Source organism: Alligator sinensis, unplaced genomic scaffold (genome assembly GCF_000455745.1).
Source record: "Alligator sinensis unplaced genomic scaffold, ASM45574v1 scaffold1294_1, whole genome shotgun sequence".
Classification (NCBI taxonomy): Eukaryota; Metazoa; Chordata; order Crocodylia; family Alligatoridae; genus Alligator; species Alligator sinensis.
In genome coordinates, this window is record NW_005842310.1 from 1,361,056 (window position 1) to 1,369,678 (window position 8,623).

The window sequence follows — 8,623 nt, forward strand, 5'->3', positions numbered from 1 at the left end:
TCCTGCTGACTGTCTTGAACGTCGCATCTATCTCTATATATCTCTATATATTTTTCTATATTTTTATATATCTCTATGTAGCTCTATCTCTATCTCTTTCTACCTCTATCTTTATATCTACCTCTTTCTCTAGCTCTATATATCTCTATATAGCTCTATCTTTACATCTATATATCTCAGTCTTTATCTCTATCTCTCTATATATCTATATATCTCTATCTCTATATATCTCTATGTTTATCTCTATCACTATATATCTTTATATCTCTCTATATATTGCAGTAAGGCTTCATACTTACTTACTTACTTACTTACTTACTAACGGAGATGGCACACAGTACACGTAATAGCATAGATACACACACATATTATATATATGTGTAGTGGTATTTCACTTTGATCATGGAAAAATGTGGATTTTGGGTTACTTTTTTTAGTCCAAAAATGGGGAATTTTTTTGAATCAGAGAAAATCAGGATCCCTGCTGATCAAAGTTAAGCCCAGCAAAATATGAAAAAACCCAGTAAAATCTGAACAAAAAAGCAAATTTTGTCCCCTGTTTTCACTGTACAAATTTCCAAACATGTGTTCAATAGTTATGTGAAATAGTTATGTGAAATATCACTCTGAGATGACTTCTCAAAATAAATCACAACAGGACAAGTTCTGTTCAAAAGCAGAAGGGTCCAAACTTATCACAAATATATTTAAAGTATTTAGGAGACAAGGCAGACTGCCACAGATAGGACATGCCCACAGTAAGGAGTATTTTTTTCCTATGATCAATGTTCCAAACAAAACTGCAGTTCAGTTTCTATAGATAATTTTATTCAAGATGGATATAAAGTTGTGAACTGAATATGTAATGGTAACTTCCATAAAATACTTCGTATTATCTCATTTTAATACTGACTCTGAATGATAGTTAGTATGGAACTTTAAGTTGTGCTTCTGGTAATTACTGAAGCAAGTAACTATGTATAAAAGAGGTGTAATTCTTAATTTTAAAGGGTTTTTTATGGAAGCAGACATTTCTAATATTAATGAAGAGCATGCATTACAGTTGAGCTTTTGAATCAAGGTTATTATTGTGTCAGAACATATGGATAATACTGGCACAAATCTATTAATTACTGCTATCCATGGAAAGACTTTATTCCCATTACATATTTTAAGGTTTTGGGTTTTGTTTTTTTTAAGAAATGTTAGTTTTAGTGTAAATATAGGTTTTCTTGTATATTCTGTTTGCTGTCTTGTAACTGGAGCATTGTGTTGATTAACAGATAAAAATACTGTAATAAAAGAAGATTGTTCTGTTTTGTTTTATACCAGGAGAATTTGGACTGGTGTGAAATATATTACATTATGCAAATGAAATACTCTGTAAACAATCCTACCTAATTAAATTTGTAACTACAAACTATAATTATTTACACAAATACAAGGACTCTACTTTTCTTGAGCCCTGAATACAAAGTAAACATCAATTTAATAAAAAATTATATCTAACTAAATATTTAAATTCTTAAAAAAAAAATGACTAAACTATAGTAACTTTGATACTTTCTTCAGCCATGATTCTCATATCCTAAAATAAGAGGGTATAGGGAGCCTATATAATGATCAATGCCATGTATAAATCCTTGTGTGGGAAGCCAATTTATCCCCTGATTTTGAATAGGGATCTATACTGTTGGGCCCTTTTTCCTTTGTGAAAATCTATTGACTTCTGACCATGTGCCATCTTTTGCAGAATTAGAGACATGTGAAGTAAATATTGAAGGGTCTCTATTCACAAGAACAAAGGTGAATTTGGTGACATGGATTGTTACCAAATTACTGAACTTCTAAAAAGGAAATTTACCTTTGTAGTAACTACAAACAATAGTATCATGCAACCATAGGAAAGTAGCCCTGGAAGGGACCTCAGAATGCCATATAATCTATCTCTATACTCAAGGCAGGATCACCCCTAAGTAAACCAATCCCAGTCAATTGTTTATCTGACCTGATCTTAAAATTCTCCTTTGGTGGAGATTCCACAATCTCTCTGGATACCCTGTTCCCATTCTTAACAACCTTTGTAGTGAGAAAATTATTTCTAATATCCAACCTAAATTTCCCTTCCCACAATTTAAGACCATTTCTTCTTGTCCTGTCCTCTGTAGCCACGAAAAATAGTCTTTCTCCATCCACTTTATATTCACCCTTCAGGCATTTGAAAAGTGTTATCAGATACCCCTTTAGTCTTTTCTTCTCGAAACTAAATAATCTTAGCTCTTTCAGACTTTCCTCATAAGTCATGTTTCACAGACCTGTAATCATGCTTCTCTGGGCCTCTTGGTGTTGACTACATCAGAATAATAATGAAAATAAAAACTTGGAATAAGACCTTACTGTGTCAGGAGTGAATGATTTCAGTGCTAGAAGGAAAGAAAGAACAAAGGGAAGAAAATAAACCAAAAAGAGGAAATATCATGCATCTACCACGAGGGGATTGCACTTTCTGAATTCAAACAATGTGCTGCTGCCCAGCAACAAGTGCTGAATCTAAGAAGTATAACTTGCATAAGAGTTTGTAGAGAGTCACTGATAAATTAGGAAGACTGAGTTTCCTTTTTGCACTTGCAGGCTTCCTGTGGTCCCAGTCTATGAACATCAATAGATAAACCAATGATTTTGAAAGGGTCTGACTTCCACAAACTTGACCAACTCTAATTAGTTTTAAAACTGACTTGATTTTTTGGGGAAGCTCCTTTGTATAGGCAAGACATTTGAGCTCTAAATCTTATCTGTCTTATAGTTTACATTGTCTCTTAGCCAGGTCCTACATTAGCTAACGTAAAATAAATAGCAATAAATCTCCACTCACAACCATACAAATAAATGCAACCTTTCAAAGAAACGTGAGTGCTAATTTTAGATGCACATATGGGAAGTTCTGAAATCACTGTATTGTTGCCATTTCTGTTGATATGTATTCCTGAGTTCTTTATACTACACTGAAATAAAGATAATCCATTACCTTACATTGCATACATAATAATCATATTTGCATTCATAGTCGGCATACAATCAAACACATTACTAAACATGTAGAACAAAGAAAAAATGACCTGAAGAAAAGAAGGAAAAGAGAGTTTCATATTAAACAGGTTCTATTATCTGCCACCTGCACCTAGCCCTTTAATTAACACTATAATTGTGCAATGTAATGTAACATAAAAATGGCTTTCATCTCTATTTAACTAAATGTTAAATTAAAAGTATTTTAAGATATTTTAATTCACCATATTGTTTTCCCTGGATACATTTTACAAATCTCTGATTTCACTAGGCAAAGAAAAATTACTTATCAGTATTTAAGCTCTTTTTGTTGATTCTGTTTCTGAATATCTGAGAACATCATTAATATATAATAGACCCTAATGTGATTTGATAATTAACATGATGGAGTTAATGTGTCCCTGATATATTATATGCATATATTTCAAGTAAACTGATTTTGGTTTTGTGTTTCACTGTTTTGCAATTTTTGGTCCAGTGTTTTGCAAGTTTTGGTCTATATTTTTAGTTTATTGAGAATCTATTTACAGTTTTAATTAATGATCAGTGTTATGCTTCAAGTAATATTAAGTCTGAAATTATTCAAAACAGTTTTCAGAGGTACACAGGCACTGATGTACCACAACATTTTAAGCTTCAACAAGAAATTGGAGTTTAGAGATTGGTTCACATTTATTGTGAAATACAGGCAATTCCAGATTAGAGATTATGAATTTAAACTACATTCATGTTAAATGTTATGTTATACATGTAATAGATGTAACTATAGTTTTTTTAATATGAGTAAAAAGCTTAACATACTAAAGCAGTGTGATTTGTTATTGCTTTAAAGATGGAAAATGTAGAAAACAGCTCATAGAGTAGAAACAGAAGTCACCTGATGTTGCATTTGTATTGCCATAATACCTTTTATGGCAGCATAAATTGTATTAAATGGTAATTAAATAGACATCTATACCCTTTGTTGTGCCATATCAATGGTGTGAAAAAAAAACATTAATGAAGTGTGCCAGTTCATTGAGATGGTTGTCTATTTGCTCTGTGGTGGTGGAGTGTGGACAGCCCACAGCTTCCCACACTCTCCTGCCATCCTGAGCAGATGCTCCAGGAACTTGAGGATCCCAATCCTACACTTGAGGATAGGACTTCTCAAGCAGCTGTAGCACCTGCCTCGCTTTCCCCATTGACAGAGATGCCAGCGGCAGGGGAGGGGGCGGGGGGCTGGAATATCTGTAAGTAGGGAAGTCAGAGTTTACCTCCTGTGCAAAGCCACCCCAGGATTTCAAGGACTACATCTCTGCAAGTGGGTAAAGCCTGTGTGGGTCCTAGTATGGAGACATGAGAGCTACTACACTGGGACCTGCATGACCCTGAAACTCCATGCTGGGACTCACACTGGATCCCATGCTGACTTATGACCAGGGATCCTAGTTTTCTCTGATAAAAAACAAATCCTCAATTTTCAGATTTTTCATAAGGGTCAGTGTAGGTTCTAGCATGGAGTGGCTTTAGAGCTGGGGAATCCTGGCCAAGACTTATGCGTGCCAGCACTTAATGTGGAGGCATGGGTTCAGTGGAGGCATAAGGAGCCAGGAATTCCCCATTTTCTGCACCTCCCTGCATCTCTGCACTACCCTGTGAACATATTACCTATTGTTCCATATTGGGTAGGGGAGCTGATGCAGGACAACAGGCAACATTTCTGGCCATCGCTAATCTACTTTGGTCTGGTGAGGTCTGTTTCTACTCATAGAGTCTTCCATTGTTTTGGAAATTCTTAGAATAAACCACTGGGATGAAATTTTGGCCCCATAGAAGTCAAAACATTTTTTTCATTGCAAGCAATGAGGTCAAGATTAAAACGTGAAGTTTTCTTTGTTAATTTTAATCTACACATATACTTTCTGGGGGTCTTCCTTCCCCTAAAATCTGAAGAAGTTATATAATTGAGAGTGAAATAAAAAAGGAAAAGTCCTCTTATTTCAATAAAAACAGTTTAATGAAGCAGTTTTCATATAGGATCCTTAAAGCAGATTCCTATATGTGTCAAAGTGCAGAGGATTTTGTCACTTAAGTGACTAAGGTTTTCAGACTGAGAACTGGTAGACATTGCAGCTAAATCCATTGGAACGTTTTGTTTTACGATAATATCATAATATCTGTCTGGATCAGCTAGAAATGTATAAGCCAATTTTTACACTGGGAATTAAATTTTGTCATGATACAGCAGTTCACCTAGAAAATCTTATTCCCATGAGATTGACTACTTGCTATTGTCTGAGTATGATTTAGACAGATAATGCTGCTTTCATCTGGAAGATGTGAGCTCAGGGGAATATTCTTCATTATAGGCAAAAGGTTTGAGAATTTGTTATTCATTATTGAAAATTAAAGACTAACTAGATTCATTAAGAAAATTAATTACAAAGCAAATTAGATGTTGTACTGAAGTTGCTACAGATTTTGATTGTTTTAGCCTTACTCACTATCAAGTGTATGACTCTACTATTCTGTTTTGCATTTAAAAAAAAAAAAGAAGTTTGGTTGTTTTCAATGTTAAAGCTAGAGCAGCTCTGTATTTTATATCCTTATTTACCAAAGAAACACTTAACATTCAAGCTCTGGGGAAACAGCCACTTAATACAATGTAATGTCAGAATTCTGTGCAGACTTACTCTCAGAAGGCAAAATTAGTTCCTCAATCATGCATATGCAGTAATTGTAACAGGCTACATATACCCATCTCTGACAGAATTTGGCTCTTAGGCTGCTTATGACTTTTTCTGCAAGGAAAAATCACAAGTTAGTATGTTTGGATTATGGCCCTTTTTGAATACTTTGTGCAATTTGGGTACGTACAAAAATTCAAATAGATTAGTAGAAGTTAAAACAGTTTGGACATTGTGATTGAAAACCCTGTCAGTTCAAGGTCATGCAAGAGTTCATTGGCTGGCAGCCTGCTCTATAGATAGACTACAGGGCAGAATGCATCCAGATAGGGTGGACTCAGAACATGCATCCCAGCATACTTTGCAGGCTCCACAGTTCTCACCTGCCTGGAGACAGGTGGGAACATAGAGGAAATAGGACAGGGTTGATTGGCTGGTGGTCAAGCCCCATCCTCACAACACCTCTCCTCTCCCTCACAGCTGTCAAGCTGTTAGACAGCTATCTGTTTTTGGGTCTGCTATCTTTTGCAGCTAAGGCTCTGGCCAAGGTGGGCAACTTTACCTGTGGGCATCCAGGGCTGCACTCAGGCCACTGCAACCAGAGCTAGGGTTCTGGCCGTAGGGCCTTTGCTCACAGTACTACGGGGGCTCTGGCCACAGGAAACCCTGCTGCTATGGCCAGAGCTTAGGTTTTTGGGCTTTAGATGCCACCCATGTAAACACCTATCTGTCTAGAATTAGACTACATCAGATGAAGTCTAACTATATTGTGCTGTCCATTTTTAGACCAGACTACGTGTTCTGAATGCTTACACCAAGCACTTATATTGGACTAATAGGATTCTACCAATCTTGCATGCACCCTTTGTTGCAACTGGTACAAAATGGGCACACGAAAGATATACACACAAGGAGACTTCAAAAAATCTTCAGGAAGGAATCTGTACAAGCTCTCCAAAAAGACATTAAAATTTATCATATCTGCACTTTTCATAGGTATAAAATAATTCTTTGAACCAACTCAACTGACATAATTGATTTATGTACTCAAAGTACCTTACATGCTAAAAGAGTTGATTCATTTTAATTATAATTTATTTCTCTAGAAAATGAACACCCCACCAAGCATCCCCCCCACAAAAAATATCAAAGCTATTATATGTGACATCATATATTTCTTCCTTGCTTTAATTTGTGAGGTTAGAAAGTCAGAAAATCATTCTTTTTAAAAACAATGTAAACCAAACAGAGCAAAAATATTTGTTAGTAGTTACAGGACTTTTTATTGGAAACTGAACTGAAGAATGATTGCAGTGTCAGAATTTCTGAATTGTATTTGGTATTCAACAGCTGTCAAGTTTTGTGCTTAATGTTCTTGTCACAGGTAACATCAATAAGCAAATTCCAGATTTCATGAAACTCTTCTCATTCTCTTTTTAGCAGGTCTGAACTTATTTTAATGAGAGTTAAAAGTGAATTGATGGGAAAGATGAATCTCTTTAATATAATTATTACCTCTGTGCTTTTGATTTTTGGCTGACAGAGTGCCCATGACCACGCTCCCAACCACTTACTGGGAAAGGATGAGACAAGGTGTACAGGTGATCTTTAAACTGCTTGTGACACGACTTATCTGAGGTGTTGGTTTATAAGGAAATGAAGGCTCTTACAAAGTAGGTTGTGTAGCTGGAATGTCTTTACTCTTCTTTGTTATTAAAACCATGTTTGTTACTAACAGTTCTCTTATTTAATTCAGTTCTAGAATCTGTGCGTTTTTATTTTAACTCACCCAGCTGCTGTTTCTGTTCACCAGCTTATAGATGTCTCTATTTTTGTCTGTAAATTATCAAGAATTGCCACCTCCAAATGCACTGTGTAAATCTCTGTTTCAGTCCTAGGGAGAGCTAAACCAAAGATTAAAATATACATGAAGCAAGTATAAGATGTCAATTTATGTATTTAGTCTAGAAATTAGAAAAAGGTTTCTAGCCATCAGAGAAGTAAGGGTTGGTATAGCTTTCTGTACAATCACTTGGGGCAAGAAACAGAACTAGTTTTAAAACCTAGTTCAATATGTTTATGAAAGACCTTATATGATGTGCAACAGCAGGGGACTGAACTTAGTAACCCAGGAAAGCCCTTTCAGATCTGAAATCCTAATTAGGTATGGATTCTGAACAGTGCACATATCTATATTGACTATTTCTGACAGAATATAATAAGGACTACTTGAAAGTTGACAATGTTACTCTTTGTATCATAGTCAGAAGGCCTTCTATTGTCTAACCTGTTTGGACATTAACTCATCTTTTCAGAAAGCATTCTAAACATCAGAAGATATGGTTGAAGTACAAATGTTACAAAGACATGAATAGCTAAGGTTTGTAGAGTGTTCAAGTATTACACTTTTATAGTTCAGCATTGGATCAGAAATAATGAGCCAATTGCGACAAGATAAAAGAACAAGAAGAAACTAATACAGCAAGTAAAGGGGGAAAGGTTTTTAACTGCCTTCCTTTTATAGGTACTGTAGTATAAAGAGAAGAAGTTTCAGATGAAAAACCAAAATACACACTACTACTATCCACTTGTAAAGGTCTGAGCTTTTAGTGCTCATGACATTATGGCCTAGGAAATGCCCACATTTCTGTAGCATTGTTAAAATCTTTCTCTGAGATATGAAGAGAGAAAGTACTTTTTGTGCAGGTTGAAAATGATATTTTCTGTACCATTTGATACTAGATTTTCATTGCAATTTAAAAATATATATATATTCTATTCCGATTCTATTTTTAGTCACCTGTGATTAATTTTTATTTGTAAATATCTTAAGGCAGTAAGCTCCACAGAATTACATATATGCTCCCTATAAGATCATTTACATTTAG